The sequence below is a fragment of the Thalassophryne amazonica genome, chromosome 9 (genome assembly GCF_902500255.1).
Source record: "Thalassophryne amazonica chromosome 9, fThaAma1.1, whole genome shotgun sequence".
Classification (NCBI taxonomy): Eukaryota; Metazoa; Chordata; class Actinopteri; order Batrachoidiformes; family Batrachoididae; genus Thalassophryne; species Thalassophryne amazonica.
The window spans coordinates 90,382,055-90,400,991 of NC_047111.1; positions in this window are offsets into that span (position 1 = coordinate 90,382,055).

The window sequence follows — 18,937 nt, forward strand, 5'->3', positions numbered from 1 at the left end:
TTCACGTGAGGCAAGGACACTCCACCGACCTGAAGAGGGCAAAGCACCTTTTTCCGGTTAAGAACCATGGCCTCGGATTTGGAGGTGCTGATTTTCATCCCGGACGCTTCACACTCGGCTGCAAACTGCCCCAGTGCACGCTGAAGGTCCTGATTTGGCAAAGCCAACAGAACCATATCGTCCACAAACAGCAGAGATGAGATTCTGTGGTTCCCAAACCAGACCCCCTCTACACCCTGGCTGTGCCTAGAAATTCTGTCCATAAAGATAATGAACAGAACCGGTGACAAAGGGCAGCCCTGGCGGAGGCCAACGTGCACTGGAAACAGGTTTGACTTACTACCGGCAATGCGAACCAAGCTCCTGCTGTGGTCGTACAGGGACCAGATAGCCCTTAGTAAAGGACCCCGGACCCTGTACTCCCGGAGCACCCCCCACAGGGTGCCCCGAGTGACACGGTCGCATGCCTTCTCCAGATCCACAAAGCACATGTGGACTGGTTGGGCAAACTCCCATGAACCCTCGAGCACCCGATGGAGCATGTAGAGCTGGTCCACTGTACCACGACCAGGATGAAAACCACACTGCTCCTCCTGAATCCGAGGTTCGACTATCAGTCGAATTCTCCTCCCCAGTACTCTGGAATAGACCTTACCGGGGAGGCTGAGGAGTGTGATCCCCCTGTAGTTGGAACACACCCTCCGGTCCCCCTTCTTAAACAGAGGGACCACCACCCCGGTCTGCCAATCCAGAGGCACTGTCCCCAACCGCCACGCAATGTTACAGAGGCGTGTCAGCCATGACAGTCCCACAACATCCAGAGACTTAAGGTACTCAGGACGGATTTCATCCACCCCAGGAGCCTTGCCACCGAGGAGCTTTCTAATCACCTCGGTGACTTCGGCCTGGGTAATGGATGAGTCTGCCTCTGAGTCCACAGTCTCTGCTTCCTCTTTGGAAGATGTGACAATGGGATTGAGGAGATCCTCGAATTATTCCTTCCACCGCCCGACAACATCCCCAGTCAGGGTCAACAGCTCCCCACCCACACCGTAGACAGTGCTGGTGGAGAGCTGCTTCCGCCTCCTGAGGCGTCGGATGGTTTGCCAGTATTTCTTTGAGGCCAACCAATAGTCCTCCTCCATGGCCTCCCCGAACTCCTCCCAGACCCGAGTTTTTGTCTCTGTGACCACAATGGCTGTGGCACGCTTGGCCTGCCGGTACCTGTCAGCTGCCTCCGGGGTCCCACCTGCCAACAAAGACAAGTAGGACTGCTTCTTCAGCTTGACAACATCCCTTACTTCTGGCATCCACCACCGGGTTCAGGGATTGCCGCCGCGACAGGCACCAGAGACCTTGGGACCACAGCTATGAGCGGCCGCATCAACAATGGAGGTGGAGAACACGGTCCACTCGGACTCCATGTCTCCAACCTCCCCCGGGATCTGGGAGAAGCTCTTCCGGAGGTGGGAGTTGAAGACCTCGCTGACAGAGGGTTCCGCCAGTCGTTCCCAGCAGACCCTCACAATACGTTTGGGCCTACCAGGTCTGACTGGCTTCCTCCCCTCCCAGCGGATCCAACTCACCACCAGGTGGTGATCGGTTGACAGGTCAGCCCCTCTCTTCACTCGAGTGTCCGAGACACGTAGCCGAAGGTCAGATGATGCGACTACAAAGTCGATCATCGACCTCTGGCTCAGGGTGTCCTGGTGCCACGTGCACCCTTGTGCTCGAACATGGTGTTCATGATGGACAAACTGTGACTAGCACAGAAGTCCAACAACTGAACACCACTCGGGTTCAGATCGGGGAGGCCGTTCTTCCCGATCAACCCCCTCCAGGTCTCACTGTCGCCGCCCACGTGGGTGTTGAAATTCACCAGGAGAACAATGGAGTCCCCAGTCGGAGCGCTATCTAGTACCCCTCCCAGGGACTCCAAGAAGGTCGAGTACTATGCACTGCCGCTCACCCCGTAGGCCGAGACAACAGTGAGAGACCTGTCCCCGACTCGAAGGTGTAGGGACGCGACCCTCTCGTTCACCGGAGTGAACTCCAACACATGGTGACTGAGCTGGGGAGCAATAAGCAATACGACCCCAGCTCTCCGCCTCTCCCCGTGTGCAACGCCAGAAAAGTGGAGCGTCCAGCCCCTCTCCAGGAGTTGAGTACCAAAGCCCAAGCTGTGCGTGGAGGTGAGCCCGACTATCTCTAGTCGGTATCTCTCAACCTCCTGCACAAGCTCATGCTCCTTTCCTATATTAAACAAAGTAACAGAACTATTCAGATTAATAAAACTGTAAAACTTTGTAGGTCTACAACCTAGTGCATAAATATATAAAGACAAAAAATAATCATAATGTAACTAAGGCAAAGCCTTGGACCGAACATCGACATAGGTTGATGTAAATATATTGTGTCGATTGTAAGTGATACATCATAGTTCAAAATTGCTTGGGTGTATGAAGGTCTTGAGATGAAGGTACTTTAAATAGACTGACAATTTGTTAATGATAAACTATTGGAGGCTTTAATGGTACATACTATGTGGGTTTATTAAAGGTATTCATGAAATATCATTGCTAAGTAGAATATCAAGAACAAAAACTTCTGTATTCTCGAGATTGATAGATTTATTGAATGATCAATGTAATTTACAACAACAGTAAATAATATGTTTATGTCGCTGACATTACTGAGCGAAGCTCCTCACCATCTCACCATGTCATTTAGGTCCAGACTTTTTTTCAGTAAAATGGATTTGGGGAGCATTAGCATGGCTTCCCCCCCACAAGGGCACTATTGATCCCCCACCATTTTAAGCATTATTCTTTATTTGCCTCTCACATGCCTGGACTCTCTTCACCATCTCACCATGTCATTTAGGTCCTTCAAATGTTTTAATTAAAACCCTTCAGCTTCTGTATTCGAATGGGTGGGGACACCGGCAATTGCAACTTCATCACAACAAAAATGAATTTGATTCAAAAAAATTAATTGCCAGGAATCATGGCCTAGAATAAAATATTAATTCTGTATGCTATTTTCACACTCGTGCAAATATTCTGTGATATTCTTGTTACAGTTGAGTTCGGGGTTAGACCGACCCAGAATTTAAACTGGACCCAAACGCAAGGAAGCAGGAAGGAAAAGAATGAATAACTGAAGATTTATTCACACTTGACCCAAAACAACAAAATAACATAATCAGGCAGTCTGTTGAGTGTAGGATACGGCCCGCTCCAGGTGGTGGAACAAGGAAGCCACAGCGGAGACTGGACCAGAGAGGATCCGGCACCAGGTGGCCGCAACGGAGCTGAGGTTCTGAGGAGGAGGAGAAACTGAGGTGAGTCCAAAGCACTTCGTATTATTTTTAAGATTTGTTCAAGGTCAAATTACACAGCACAATACTTCCAGGCTGAGTTTATGATCAGAAACTTCACAGGCAGGTGCAGAGCAGAGAAAATTCCAGAAGCAAGCTATGTGGAAGCTGATCATACAAACTGGCATAGAAGTTCAGACAGGGAGGCGCGAGGGAACGCCAAGGTCGCAAGTTCTATTGCTGGAAATAGAGAACCTGGATTACATTACAAAGATTGCTGTCTGACGGCTGAACAAAAGCAGAAGGTGGTTAGCTAGACTCCATAGTGCGTTTGTTCGTTCATTCATTCACTCACTCACTCGGTGAATCAGGTTCAGTAGTGAATCAATCAAGTCTCTGGCAAAGATGAGCTGCATCACCAGGCTTTAAATACAGCAGCTGCTGATCAGGTGGAAATGAGCTGCAGGTGAGGTCTCCAGGTATTCAGCTCCGCTTGCGCGCCACCTGATGGGAAAAAATAAAACACAAGCCAGACAAACAGCCCAGACCATGACAGTTACCCCCCAAAAGGGGGAGCATCCAGGCGAACATACAGACCAGTCAGAGACAGGAGCGGAGCCATGCAGCCTAACGGTCCATGGCGGAGAAGATGCGGTGCGACCATCCAGGGTCCATAGCGAGAAGCACAAGGAGCCAGGCGACCCTCCAAGCCCACGATGGAAACAGAGCCCATGCAATTGTTCATGGTGCCAGGCGGAACAGAGGAAAGAGACAAGTGACCCATAGGGAAAGCATGTCCCAGGAACATGGGTAAGGTCAGCAAGGAGACAATAAGACATGGCTGAGGAGCGTCTGCTGAAGGAATGTGGTCCAGAGTACAGAGGAGACCGGGAAGTCAGTCCAAAGCCTCCCAGAGAACAGTCACATCCAACACATCCCAAAGGACATACACAATCGACTGAGGGAGTAATAACCACGGGTGGGGAACAATCGAGGTCCAAAGTCACCTGTGCTAAGATGTAATGCCTCCCAGAGGACATATACCATCAAAACCCTGGGAGGCCCCCCAAGGAACCGGGAAACGCGGTCCTTGGCACCCTGTGGGTAGATGGGTTGAACTGGCCTGAGAGGGTGACTGAACCGGCAAAACCAGACCAAAAACAAAAAACACTAATCCAATGTGCCCAGAGGACATGTATAATCGAACACCTCCCAGAGGACATTTACAATCAAACACTGGGAGTAATAACCACGGCCGAGGAACAATCGAGGTCCAGAGTCACCTGTGGGAACATCCAATGCCTCCCAGAGGACATTCACAATCAAACACCAGGAGACATCCCCATGACCTGGAAAGACGGAGCCCTGGGGCACATCTGGCTAGATGGATGAACAGTCTCAACAGAGCATCTAGAATGGCCAAACCAGGGGGAAAAAAAACAAAACACGAAAAAATGATCCAAACCCCCCTCCAGAGGACATTAACAATCAACCCTTGGGAAGCAGGGGGAAAACAAAAAATGAAAAAAATGATCCAACGCCCAGAGGACATTAACAATCAAACCCAGGGAAGCTAGGGGAATGAAATGTCTTGCAGGAAGTAACTATGTGAGTTTATTGTAGTCAGTCAAAAATGCTGCGCTTCCTCCAGCCTGTGTATCCACTCAACAGACCACCAACGACACTGCAGAAATACAAAGAAATTCAACCCCTAAGACAAAAACAACCCACACTAAAAACTGAATAATCAAAAACTGTGTAATGATTGGTCTACAGCAGGGGTGGGCAATCATGTGCCATAAAGGGCCGAGACACTGCAGGTTTTCCGTGTAACCAGTCACCTCAGCAGGTGATTTCATTAATGATCAGGTGTCTCAGCAGGTGATTTCATTGACAACCAGGTGTTTATGTTCAGAGGAGAAGCTCATCAGCAACCCACCTGCTGAAGTGAATGGTTGCATGGAAAACCTGCAGTGTCTCGGCCCTCGATGCCCACCCCTGGTCTACAGTGTCAAGTTAACAAAGAGTAGGAAGCAAAAGTTTTTTTTGTTTTTTTTTCCAACAACTGCTTGACCAAGACGTTGGGGATAATTTGGCCTGCCAAGCTTCACAGGCTCGTCAGCAGGGGGAGCCAGAGAGCCGGAGAGGGGTATCTGATATTTGTCGGGGAGGGCCCCGACATGAGACGAGCCGGTAAGATCCCCGGTCTCTCTCGCACCAGCGCTCCCTCATCCGATCGTCCAAATGGATCATCAGGGAAATCAACCTGTCTAGATCCTCCGGTTCATCCCAGACCGCCAGTTCATCCTTAAGTGAATCGTTAAGGCCCTCAAAACGCTTCGCAATGCTGCGGTATTCCAATCGGCCAGCGAAAATGCAGAAGTCGATGAAAAACTCTGCCGCGCTCCGACACCCTTGTTTAAGGTTAAGCAGTCACTGAGCACTGGAATGTGTCTTCATCAGATGATTGAACACTAGCCGGAATTCACAAGAGAAATCAGAGAAAGAATTAAGCACCGGTGAATTATTGCTCCACAGAGCTGTTGACCCAAGCCAACGCGTCACCCCGAAGCAGATTTGTCACATATGCGACACGGCTACTGTCTGTGGAATAATGAGAGGGTCGTTGGGAGAAAACCAATAAACACGACATCAGAAATGATGCGCATGTTTCGACACTACCTGGACAGAGGAGAGGAGCCTGAAAGCTGGAGGCTCTGCCTCCCATTCTACTCTTACAAACCCTAGGAACTACAAGTAAGCCTGCAGTCTGAGAGCGAAGCGCTCTATTGGGGTGATATGGTACTATGAGGTCCCTAAGATAAGATGGGACCTGATTATTCAAAACCTTATAAGTATCTATCCATCCATCCATCCATTTTCTTCCGCTTTATCCGGAGTCGGGTCGCGGGGACAGCAGCTCAAGCAAAGCCGCCCAGACCTCCCGATCCACACACCTCCCCCCGCTTCTCATGGGGAAACCCAAGGCATTCCCAAGCCAGCCGAGAGATGTAGTCCCTCCAGCGTGTCCTGGGTCTTCCCCGGGGCCTCCTCCCAGTGGGACGTGCCCAGAACACCTCTCCAGCGAGGCGTCCAGGGGGCATCTGGAAAAGATGCCCGAGCCACCTCAACTGACTCCTTTCGACGTGGAGGAGCAGCGGCTCGACTCTGAGCTCCTCCCGAGTTACCGAGCTCCTCACCCTATCTCTAAGGGAGCGCCCAGCCACCCTGCGGAGGAAACTCATCTCGGCCGCTTGTACTCGCGATCTCGTTCTTTCGGTCATGAGCCAAATCTCATGACCATAGGTGAGGATCGGAACGTAGATCGATCGGTAAATCGAGAGCTTTGCCCCCCTACTCAGCTCTCTCTTCACCATGACGGTCCGATACAGCGACCGCATCACTGCAGATGCTGCACTGATCCGTCTATCGATCTCACGCTCCATCCGTCCCTCACTCGTGAACAAGACCCCGAGATACTTAAACTCCTCCACTTGAGGCAAGGACACTCCACCGACCTGAAGAGAGCAAAGCACCTTTTTCCGGTCGAGAACCATGGCCTCGGATTTGGAGGTGCTGATTTTCATCCCGTACGCTTCACACTCGGCTGCAAACTGCCCCAGTGCACGTTGAAGGTCCTGATTTGACGAAGCCAACAGAACCACATCGTCCGCAAACAGCAGAGATGAGCTTCTGTGGTTCCCAAACCAGACCCCCTCTACACCCTGGCTGCGCCTAGAAATTCTGTCCATAAAAATAATGAACAGAACCTGTGACAAGGGGCAGCCCTGGCGGAGGCCAACGTGCACTGGAAACAGGTTTGACTTACTACCGGCAAGGCGAACCAAGCTCCTGCTGCGGTCGTACAGGGACCAGATAGCCCTTAGCAAAGGACCCCGGACCCCGTACTCCCAGAGCACTCCCCACAGGGTGCGACGAGGGACACGGTCGAATGCCTTCTCCAGAGCCACAAAACACATGTGGACTGGTTGGGCAAACTCCCATGAACCCTCGAGCACCCGATGGAGTGTGTAGAGCTGGTCCAGTGTGCCACGACCAGGACGAAAACCACACTGCTCCTCCTGAATCCGAGGTTCAACCATCGGTTGAATTCTCCTCTCCAGTACTCTGGAATGGACCTTACCGGGGAGGCTGAGGAGTGTGATCCCCCTATAGTTGGAACACACCCTCCGGTCCCCCTTCTTAAACACAGGGACCACCACCCTGGTCTGCCAATCCAGAGGCACTGTCCCCGATCGCCACGCGATGTTGCAGAGGCATGTCAGCCAAGACAGCCCCACAACATCCAGAGACTTAAGGTACTCAGGACGGATTTCATCCACCCCAGGAGCCTTGCCACCGGGGAGCTTTCTAACCACCTCGGTGACTTCGGCCTGGGTAATGGATGAGTCCACCTCTGAGTCCCCAGTCTCTGCTTCCTCTTCGGAAGACGTGACGATGGGATTGAGGAGATCCTCGAAGTACTCCTTCCAAGTACTCCACCTAATAAGTAAGAAGAAGAATTTTAAATTCTATTCTAGAATTAACAGGAAGCCAATGAAGAGAGGCCAATATGGGTGAGATATGCTCTCTCCTTCTACTCCCTGTCAGTACTCTAGCTGCAGCATTTTGAATTAACTGAAGGCTTTTCAGGGAACTTTTAGGACAACCTGATAATAATGAATTACAATAGTCCAGCCTAGAGGAAATAAATGCATGAATTAGTGTCTATCTCGGCTTTCAGTGCTTACCAGTCGAGTGAGTATAAGAGAAATTGTGGAGAGCTGGACATGTCCCAACTTGTCCTCTAACACTCCGAAACGGAGGTGTTCGCTTCATCAGTGAATCGGTCATGACGCAAAATCTCTTGTTAAAAGTGAAATCGGCCGGAAAATGGCTGATGTCCAGCTCTTGTGATAACCAGAGAAAGAGCACACGACGGTCTCGTATCCACAGAGCCATCCGTTTAGAAATGATCCAGTGGTTTGTACCGCATCGTTGCAGCTCGGAGCGCGGCGCACCGACTGTCCTTAAAGCAGTCCTGAAAGCTGTAGTAAAAGTCCTTATTCTCTGTGAAGCCCGTAAAATTTTCACCGAAAGCCAGATAAATTTGTCGAATGGTTTCCAGGTGCCAGTCTCTAACAGCTTCTGAAAAAATTCTGATGGAAAAAAAGTCCTTTTCATTCCGCCATTTCCAGACAATGAAAATCCGACGAGGGGGCGGGACCACTCCTTCCCAAGGCGTGCTCACAGGCGAATGACGTCACCGACAGGCATGGAAAAACTCACGCATGCACACGAGGGTTCAAGCATGTCTGATGTAAAAACATATGAATGAAATCCATATAGTTTTTGAAAAAAATAAAAAGGTACGATACTTTATTGACAGACCTCGTACAATAAAGTTAACCCTCTGGGGTCCGAGGGCATTTTTTGGAGAGTTCACTCGCCTGGCATAAATGTTTTATTATTGCTGTCAACAGCTCTCCCTGCATCCCACAGTCAAGTTTTATGTCTCTTATTTCAGGACAACCTGTGATTTCAGAATATATATGTTTTTGTTGTGTTTTATAAGTGTAATAAAGGTTTACAATCAGTGCTTAATTTGTAAAGTGGGAGGTCCCGGAACGCAGAGGATGGGTGGCTCTGGTGCAGAAAAAAAAAAGGGGCGGGCTTGCGAACAACGCTGTGCGCCACACCGAAAATAAACTGGGCATGTATTGTAGGCCTAATAACACTAGTCACACCAAATGTGGATAGAGTACAAATTCCTGTTTAATGATGTACAGTGGTCCCTCGTTTATCGCGGGAGTTACGTTCTGCGCGTTCACACCGGGCGCGACGCGAGCAACTACAGCCACAGGTTGCCATGTAATCTCTATATAAGGACGCGTTTTGGCGCCAAACCGCGCAGCGCGGCGCAAGTGACGCGAGTGAAGCGATTTTGAGCGTTTCGCACGTTTGTGGCGCGATATTGTGTCACGTCACTTCGTGTTGCCCTCCTCCCCAAGTTGAAAAATCTGAACTTTTTCATTTCGTCGCGCCGCGATGACCAATCAGGGACTGAATATGTAGTGACGTGGAGATGTCTGGAGTTTGACTGAAGATGTGAACATGTCCTGTCTCTGGTAGCAGCCTGTGAGCAGGACTTATATAACTTTTGTCCTTTATTTCACAATTATGAGAGAGTTTTTGGAGCGAGCAGCAGCACCACAGCAGCGGGAGCGGAGTTTTTCTTTTTATTTTACGTGCACGCACGAGGGAATCATCCATAGAGATTATTTTACTTATTAACTACACAGATGTATAATAAAGCAAAGGGTGACTGGTTTCTAAAGACAATTATGACAGAGTTTTTTTTTGGGAAAGAGCGAGAAGCAGCCTCACAGCAAGCCGCGGAGTTTCGTTCTTTCTTTTCTTTATGTGCGCGCGCGCGAGCGAATCGTCTGTGTGGAGAATATTTTATTAATTAACTACACAGATGTATAATAAAGCAAATGGTGACTGGTTTCTAAACACAATTATGACAGAGTTTTTTTGGGGAGGAGCGAGCTGCAGCAAGCAGCGGAGTTTCTTTTTTTTTATTGTTTACATGTGTGCGCGTAAACGGGACAGTTGGTCCTCAAACTGGGTCCCGCAGAGGCGGAAGGACCACTGAAAGTGGCCGTCATCCAGACGCAGCTCCTGCAGCAAATAATGATACTCTCTGTATTGGGAGCTTTTCACAACTCGCTCCGTGTGATCAAGGTCCGTCATGATGACTTGACGCCGAGCGGAAGGGAAGCTCCTCCTATTTGATGATGCACCGGGGCGAATTTTCGCAGCGAAAGTCCACCCAAGCAGAGCGACACACCGGGCGAAGGAGGCGCGTCTGTCACCACGCAACCCCCGTGAATTTGTAGCGTCTGATCGCGCCTGGTGTGAATGCGGCATTAAATCCTCGAAGTAGCGCTATTTTTTTACACTTATTATAGATGTTTTAAGGCTGTAAAACCCCTCACTACACACTTTTCTCAAACAGGCATTAACATTTTCTCACTTTTCTCTCTTGTGTAAACACTTTTTCTTCTTCTGTGCGAGAAGATTATAAACAGACACACGCTGAACACAATGCGCGTGCTCTCCCTTTGCTCACTGCCTCCGGAGGTATGGATGCGGGACCCGCAAAGAATCCAAGTCCTCTCTCAGTGGCCACGGAGCTCTGCGACTACGGTCAACATCCGGATCAAAACAGCGAGCGTAGCCTCTGGACCTGTTGCCAGATTTGGCGCAATTCCGCACAGCAGACAGGAGGGCGGCGGTATGAGTGGCAGTGAGAGCAATCGCTGTGGCTTTTTTTTAAATATTTTGTTAGTCAAGAGAGGTGGCGGATCACGGATCCAGTATAAATAGCTGGCGGAGCCAACGTCAGAGGTTCCGGAGCGCGCTCCGGCTTGCTCCCCCTCAAATTAAGCCCTGTTTACAATCAAAAATAGGCAAGGAAAAAATAAAGCAAAAAATAATTTTCCACACACATTTATTCAAAACACACAGCAAACTATAATAAACAACTGTTTTGACACTTTATAAAGGTAATTTGAGGTCTTGTGTGAAAGTCTGTACAACAAAAAGGTTCAAACAATAAACACAAATGCACATTTTGAACAATATATACAAAATGGTCTATGCGTTTTGTTGTCCATTGATATGGTAACCAGTGCTTTACGGAGAGAAAGCAACAGAGTTATCTAGTAACATTCACATGCAAACTAGTGGAGCAATCCTGATAGCTACACACTCGTTTGAGCATGTGAGATTGTCATCAGAGGCTTTCCGTGTGCTCCTGCTTTCACTGATCGCTGTGCGTAATGGCGCAACATGCACTGAGTATGTATTAAAGCCCCTTTCACACCGGGGCTGCTCCCAGTCGCTCCCTGTGGCGTCATGATGATGCAGGAATTTCTGCGTCAGGTGCACGCAGCAGGGGGCAGAGAGGAGGTGAGAACGCAGCCTGCAGGTTCTCTGCACAGAGAAGTCAGAGTGCACAGTTTGGCTGCAGACAGACTGTGCACTCTGACTTCTCTTCTACTTGTTGTGCTGAGGTGCAGGGCTGCGCTCTGAGTTCTGTTATGCCATGTTCACACCGGGCGCGACGCGAGCGACTGCAGCAACAGGTTGCCATGTAATCCCTATGTAAGGACGTGTTTTGGCGCCAAGTCACGCAGTGCGACGCGATGGAGAGAATGAAGCGACGCGAGTGAACCGATTGGCGCGTTTGTGGCGCGATATTGCGTCGCATCACGTCGCGTTGCCCTCCTCCCCAAGTTCAAAAATCTGAACTTTTTCGTCTCGTTGCGCCGCGATGACCAATCAGGGACTGAATATGTAGTGACGTGGAGATGTCTGGAGTTTGACTGAAGATGTGAACATGTCCTGTATCTGGTAGCAGCCTGTGAGCAGGACTTATGCCTCTTTTGTCCTTTATTTCACAATTATGACAGAGTTTTTGGAGCGAGCAGCAGCCCCACGGCAATGGGGAGCGGAGTTTCTTTCTCTTATTATTTTATGTGCGCGCGCGAGCGAATCGTCCGTGGAGATTATTTTACTTATTAACTACACAGATGTATAATAAAACAAATGGTGACTGGTTTCTAAACACAATTATGACAGAGTTTTTTGAGGAAGAGTGAGGAGCAGCCCCACAGCAAGCAGTGGAGTTTCTTTCTTTCGTTTTTCAACGTGCGCGCGAGCGAATCGTCCCTGAAGATTGTTTTACTTATTAACTACACAGATGTATAATAAAACAAATGGTGACTGGTTTCTAAACATAATTATGGCAGAGTTTTTTGGGGGGAAGAGCGAGCTGCAGCAAGCAGCGGAGTTTCTTTTTTTTTTTTTTATTGTTTATATGTGTGCGCTTGAACGGGACGGAGGTCCTCAAACTGGGTCCCGCAGAGGTGGAAAGACCGTTGAAAGTGACCGTCATCCAGACGCAGCTCCTGCAGCAAATAATGATACTCTCTGTATTGGGAGCTTTCCACAACAACTCGGCCCGTGTGATCAAGGTCCGTCATGTTAACTTGACTGACAACCAGAACCGGCTAGCGGAATGGAAGCTCCTCCTATTTGATGACGCACCGGGGTGAATTTTCACAGCAAAAGCAGAGTGACACACCGGGCGAAGGAGGCGCATCCGTCGCCACGCAACCCCCGCGAATTTGTAGCATCTGATCGCGCCCGGTGTGAACGCGGCATTATAGTTTATCTTTCCTCCCTTGACCGCGCACACAAGAACCGTCCTAAATGTGGAGATGTCTGGAGTTCTACTTGATGTTGACATGTCCTGGACTTATGTCCTTTTTTCATTGATAATTGGCAAAGCTTCTGGGGAAAACCTGGTCTTGTTAGGAGAGACGGCATCCATCCCACTTTAGAGGGAGCAGCTCTCATTTCTAGAAATCTGGCTAATTTTTTGGGATCCTCCAAACTGTGACTGTCTAGCGTTGGGACCAGGAGGCAGAGCTGTGGTCTTATACACCTCTCTGCAGCTTATCTCCCCCTGCCATCCCCCTATTATCCCATCCCCGTAGAGACAGTGCCTGCTCCCAGACCACCAATAACTAGCAAAAATCTATTTAAGCATAAAAATTCAAAAAGAAAAAATAATATAGCACCTTCAATTGCACCACAGACTAAAACAGTTAAATGTGGTCTATTAAACATTAGGTCTCTTTCTTCTAAGTCCCTGTTGGTAAATGATATAATAATTGATCAACGTATTGATTTATTCTGCCTAACAGAAACTTGGTTACAGCAGGATGAATATGTTAGTTTAAATGAGTCAACACCCCCGAGTCACACTAACTGTCAGAATGCTCGTAGCACGGGCCGGGGCGGAGGATTAGCAGCAATCTTCCATTCCAGCTTATTAATTAATCAAAAACCTAGACAGAGCTTTAATTCATTTGAAAGCTTGTCTCTTAGTCTTGTCCATCCAAATTGGAAGTCCCAAAAACCAGTTTTATTTGTTATTATCTATCGTCCACCTGGTCGTTACTGTGAGTTTCTCTGTGAATTTTCAGACCTTTTGTCTGACTTAGTGCTTAGCTCAGATAAGATAATTATAGTGGGCGATTTTAACATCCACACAGATGCTGAGAATGACAGCCTCAACACTGCATTTAATCTATTATTAGACTCTATCGGCTTTGCTCAAAAAGTAAATGAGTCCACCCACCACTTTAATCATATTTTAGATCTTGTTCTGACTTATGGTATGGAAATAGAAGACTTAACAGTATTCCCTGAAAACTCCCTTTTGTCTGATCATTTTTTTAATAACATTTACATTTACCCTGATGGACTACCCTGCAGTGGGGAATAAGTTTCATTACACTAGAAGTCTTTCAGAAAGCGCTGTAACTAGGTTTAAGGATATGATTCCTTCTTTATGTTCTCTAATGTCATATACCAACACAGAGCAGAGTAGCTACCTAAACTCTGTAAGGGAGTTAGAGTATCTTGTCAATAGTTTTACATCCTCATTGAAGACAACTTTGGATGCTGTAGCTCCTCTGAAAAAGAGAGCTTTAAATCAGAAGTGTCTGACTCCGTGGTATAACTCACAAACTCGTAGCTTAAAGCAGATAACCCGTAAGTTGGAGAGGAAATGGCGTCTCACTAATTTAGAAGATCTTCACTTAGCCTGGAAAAAGAGTTTGTTGCTCTATAAGAAAGCCCTTCGTGAAGCTAGGACATCTTTCTACTCATCACTAATTGAAGAAAATAAGAACAACCCCAGGTTTCTTTTCAGCACTGTAGCCAGGCTGACAAAGAGTCAGAGCTCTATTGAGCTGAGTATTCCATTAACTTTAACTAGTAATGACTTCATGACTTTCTTTGCTAACAAAATTTTGACTATTAGAGAAAAAATTACTCATAACCATCCCAAAGATGTATTGTTATCTTTGGCTGCTTTCAGTGATGCCGGTATTTGGTTAGACTCTTTCTCTCCGATTGTTCTGTCTGAGTTATTTTCATTAGTTACTTCATCCAAACCATCAACATGCTTATTAGACCCCATTCCTGCCAGGCTGCTCAAGGAAGTCCTACCATTATTTAATGCTTCAATCTTAAATATGATCAATCTATCTTTGTTAGTTGGTTATGTACCACAGGCCTTTAAGGTGGCAGTAATTAAACCATTACTTAAAAAGCCATCACTTGACCCAGCTATCTTAGCTAATTATAGGCCAATCTCCAACCTTCCTTTTCTCTCAAAGATTCTTGAGAGGGTAGTTGTAAAACAGCTAACTGATCACCTGCAGAGGAATGGTCTATTTGAAGAGTTTCAGTCAGGTTTTAGAATTCATCATAGTACAGAAACAGCATTAGTGAAGGTTACAAATGATCTTCTTATGGCTTCGGACAGTGGACTTATCTCTGTGCTTGTTCTGTTGGACCTCAGTGCTGCTTTTGATACTGTTGACCATAAAATTTTATTACAGAGATTAGAGCATGTCATAGGTATTAAAGGCATTGCGCTGCGGTGGTTTGAATCATATTTGTCTAATAGATTACAGTTTGTTCATGTAAATGGGGAATCTTCTTCACAGACTAAAGTTAATTATGGAGTTCCACAAGGTTCTGTGCTAGGACCAATTTTATTCACTTTATACATGCTTCCCTTGGGCAGTATTATTAGACGGTATTGCTTAAATTTTCATTGTTACGCAGATGATACCCAGCTTTATCTATCCATGAAGCCAGAGGATACGCACCAATTAGCTAAACTGTAGGATTGTCTTACAGACATAAAGACATGGATGACCTCTAATTTCCTGCTTTTAAACTCAGATAAAACTGAAGTTATTGTACTTGGCCCCACAAATCTTAGAAGCATGGTGTCTAACCAGATCGTTACTCTGGATGGCATTTCCCTGATCTCTAGTAATACTGTGAGAAATCTTGGAGTTATTTTTGATCAGGATATGTCATTCAAAGCGCATATTAAACAAATATGTAGGACTGCCTTTTTGCATTTACGCAATATCTCTAAAATCAGAAAGGTCTTGTCTCAGAGTGATGCTGAAAAACTAATTCATGCATTTATTTCCTCTAGGCTGGACTATTGTAATTCATTATTATCAGGTTGTCCTAAAAGTTCCCTAAAAAGCCTTCAGTTGGTTCAGAATGCTGCAGCTAGAGTACTGACGGGGACTAGAAGGAGAGAGCATATCTCACCCGTGTTGGCCTCCCTTCATTGGCTTCCTGTTAATGCTAGAATAGAATTTAAAATTCTTCTTCTTACTTATAAGGTTTTGAATAATCAGGTCCCATCTTATCTTAGGGACCTCGTAGTACCATATTACCCCATTAGAGCGCTTCGCTCTCAGACTGCGGGCTTACTTGTAGTTCCTAGGGTTTGTAAGAGTAGAATGGGAGGCAGAGCCTTCAGCTTTCAGGCTCCTCTCCTGTGGAACCAGCTCCCAATTCAGATCAGGGAGACAGATACCCTCTCTACTTTTAAGATTAGGCTTAAAACTTTCCTTTTCGCTAAGGCTTATAGTTAGGGCTGGATCGGGTGACCCTGGACCATCCCTTGGTTATGTTGCTTTAGACGTAGACTGTGTTTCATAATTATTGTATGGCCTTGCCTTGCAATGTGGAGCGCCTTGGGGCAACTGTTTCTTGTGATTTGGCGCTATACAAGAAAAAAGTTGATTGATTGATTGATTTTTTAACTGTGATAAGAGAGTCTGAGGAGAGAAAGAAACTAACTGCCTGCAGACAATTTTTTTTTTCTTTTCTTTCCTCCTTTGAACGCGAGATGCACGCGCGAACGAACCGTCAAGCAAATGTGGAGATGTCTGGTGTTCTACTTGATGTTGACATGTCCTGTCTCAGGACTTATGTCCTTTCTTGTCCTTTTTTTAACTGTGAGAGAGTTTGAGCAGAGAACAAGGAACTAACTGCCTGCAGCCAGACTTTTTTTTTCTTTTAATTGTTAACATGTGCACGTGTGAACGAACGTCCATGAGTGGACTACAGATGTCCGGACTTTTTACTGGATATTTCTGGCAATCATTCTGCATTTTTTTTTTTTTCAGCATGTAGTTTTTACTGCATTAAGTACACGGTATAAAAACAATCCTGTGTGATTTATACTGCGGGAACAGTGGAACACAGCAGGAATCATAAATCAGCTTCGAGTCATGCCGGGTGACGCCTCTTTGCCCTGACTTGCGCTGGAACCACTTCTTTCCTGCGTCGAGCACAGGACGCCAAAAAAATTAAACAGGTTTAATTTTTCAGTGCCTGACTTGCTTCCTCCTTTGCGCCCTCGCGCTGTTGTGGCGCCAAGCTGCATCATTTCCGCACCGAGTTGCTTCCGCGCAGCATCATCATAATGACGCACAGCGCAACTGGGAGCAAACGGGAGCAGCCCTGGTGTGAAAGGGGCTTAATAGTGTGTACTCACTGGAGCACCCAGGGGGCTATTCAAATGGGCCAACTAGTAACATATCACTCCTGAAAATGACCTTTGGCTTTTCACGTGGAGGAAATCTGCCCTAGGATTGGATTTTGGAAAAACATGTGACAGTGAACCAATTCCGACTGGACACTCACATTGCGCACATCATCACAGCTTCTATGAGGAGTACAAAGATGGCCGATGGCTGGCTTGAAAGTCCGCAGAGATAACTTTTCAGCAAAAAAAAAAAAAAAAGTAAGTTTCTATCTCATATCATTCAAAAGTTATTTATAATTTAGTAAAGCTTGGTCTTAGCCGTCATATACGACGGCGTCGGCCCCAGGGGGTTAAAACGGCACTTTAAAAAAAGCAAAACATGTCACAGCACCAATAGGTACTAAAAGCCATCTTAATTTTTTTGTTGTTGTTTGTTTTTGGTTAAATTTAAATTGTTTGGGCACTATGCACTACTTACTTTGAAATCTGATGCATGTTTTAGGTCGGTTGCACATCTGGGTACTGTGAGGTTTTAGCAACGTGCTTAGCAATGCCAGTGATTGCTTTAATGTGGAAGCAAACTACAAGTGATGTTGCCACAACAGGGTCTTCATGGTGGATGAAATGGATGGTATGGCACAGTGCCTATATTCAAAATGGCAGCACCCGAGTGGTGTTCTTACAATTCATCTGAATTTGAAAAATCTATGGTGACATGGTTGGTGGATTAGGAAATGATGCTATTTTGGCTGCATCTGTGCAAAGGTATGTGGTAGAATTGAAGATTATTCTTATGCTTTTATTTTGAAGACGTTTCAGACATTAACAGGAAGTTAAGAAGACAGAGAGGTAGCTTGATGGAGGTTACGTGTGATTCAGGTGTGGTGCTACAAGGCTGAAATAAATGGATGTTCACTGAAAGTCTCATCTGTTGGCAATCTTCATGAAAAAACACGACATGGTGTCAGAAGTGCGATTGTGGTAAGAAGCAGAGGAAAGGCAGCAGGAGCGTTTTTTTTCCGCGAGACTCGTCAAAAAAAAAAAAAAAATGACAATGGATGGTGCTAATGCTAACGTGGCTATTGCACAGGCTCCCCAGCTTGCAGCTAACCCTGCTAACCCACCTCCAAGTGCAACGTTCACAATTCAACCTCCAGAAGCATTCGACTTCTCTAAACCCCAGGACTGGAAGAAATGGATCAGAAGGTTTGAAAGATTCAGACTAGCCAGCAACCTGCATCTTAGCGCTGAAGCTAACCAGGTAAACACATTGATTTACTGTATGGGGAACAAAGCAGACAACATACTGCGGGGACAAGCTTTAACCGACGCACAGAGACAACAATACGGAGCAGTAAAAGACTCCTTTACAACATATTTTGTGACCAGGAAAAATGTAATATACGAAAGGGCAAAATTCAACCAACGGGTACAACAGACTAATGAAACAGTGGACTTCTTCATCACTGCTTTGTATAGCTTAGCTGAAAACTGTGGCTATGGTGCACTCCACGACGACTTGACAAGAGACCGCCTTGTTGTAGGACTCAGAGACACAAGTCTAGCAGAAAGGATGCAGCTGACAGAGATTCGACCTTGGAGAAGGCGCTTAACATGGCACGACAGTCGGAAGTGATCAAAAGACAGCAAACAGATCTCAGGGGAGAAGCCAAAGGTGAAATTGATGTGGTGGTGGCAAAGCATAAGAAACCAAAGCAGCCCACACCAAAGACATTCAACAGAAAAACCTGCCAACAAAGCCCAAAGCACAAACTGATCGCCAGCAATGCTACAGGTGTGGAAAAACCCCTGCACACGGAAAATGGCTATGCCCAGCAAAAGATGTAATGTGCCACACATGTGGGAAAAAGGGACACTACAGTAAAGTGTGCAAGTCACCAAAAGCAGTACATATAGTGGACACGAGTACAGTTTGCAGAGACACTCCTTTGTTCCTAGGCTCAGTAGATGCAGACACAGACCCCTGGTACACAGATTTGACTATCAGAAGCCACAGAGTGAGGTTTAAGATAGACACAGGAGCGGATGTCTCAGCTATTCCAGCCCATACATACTACACCATTGCTGACAGAGACTTACATTTAAATGAAACAGACAGACCACTACTTGGCCCAGGTGGTACACCACTCTCTGTCATAGGCAAATAC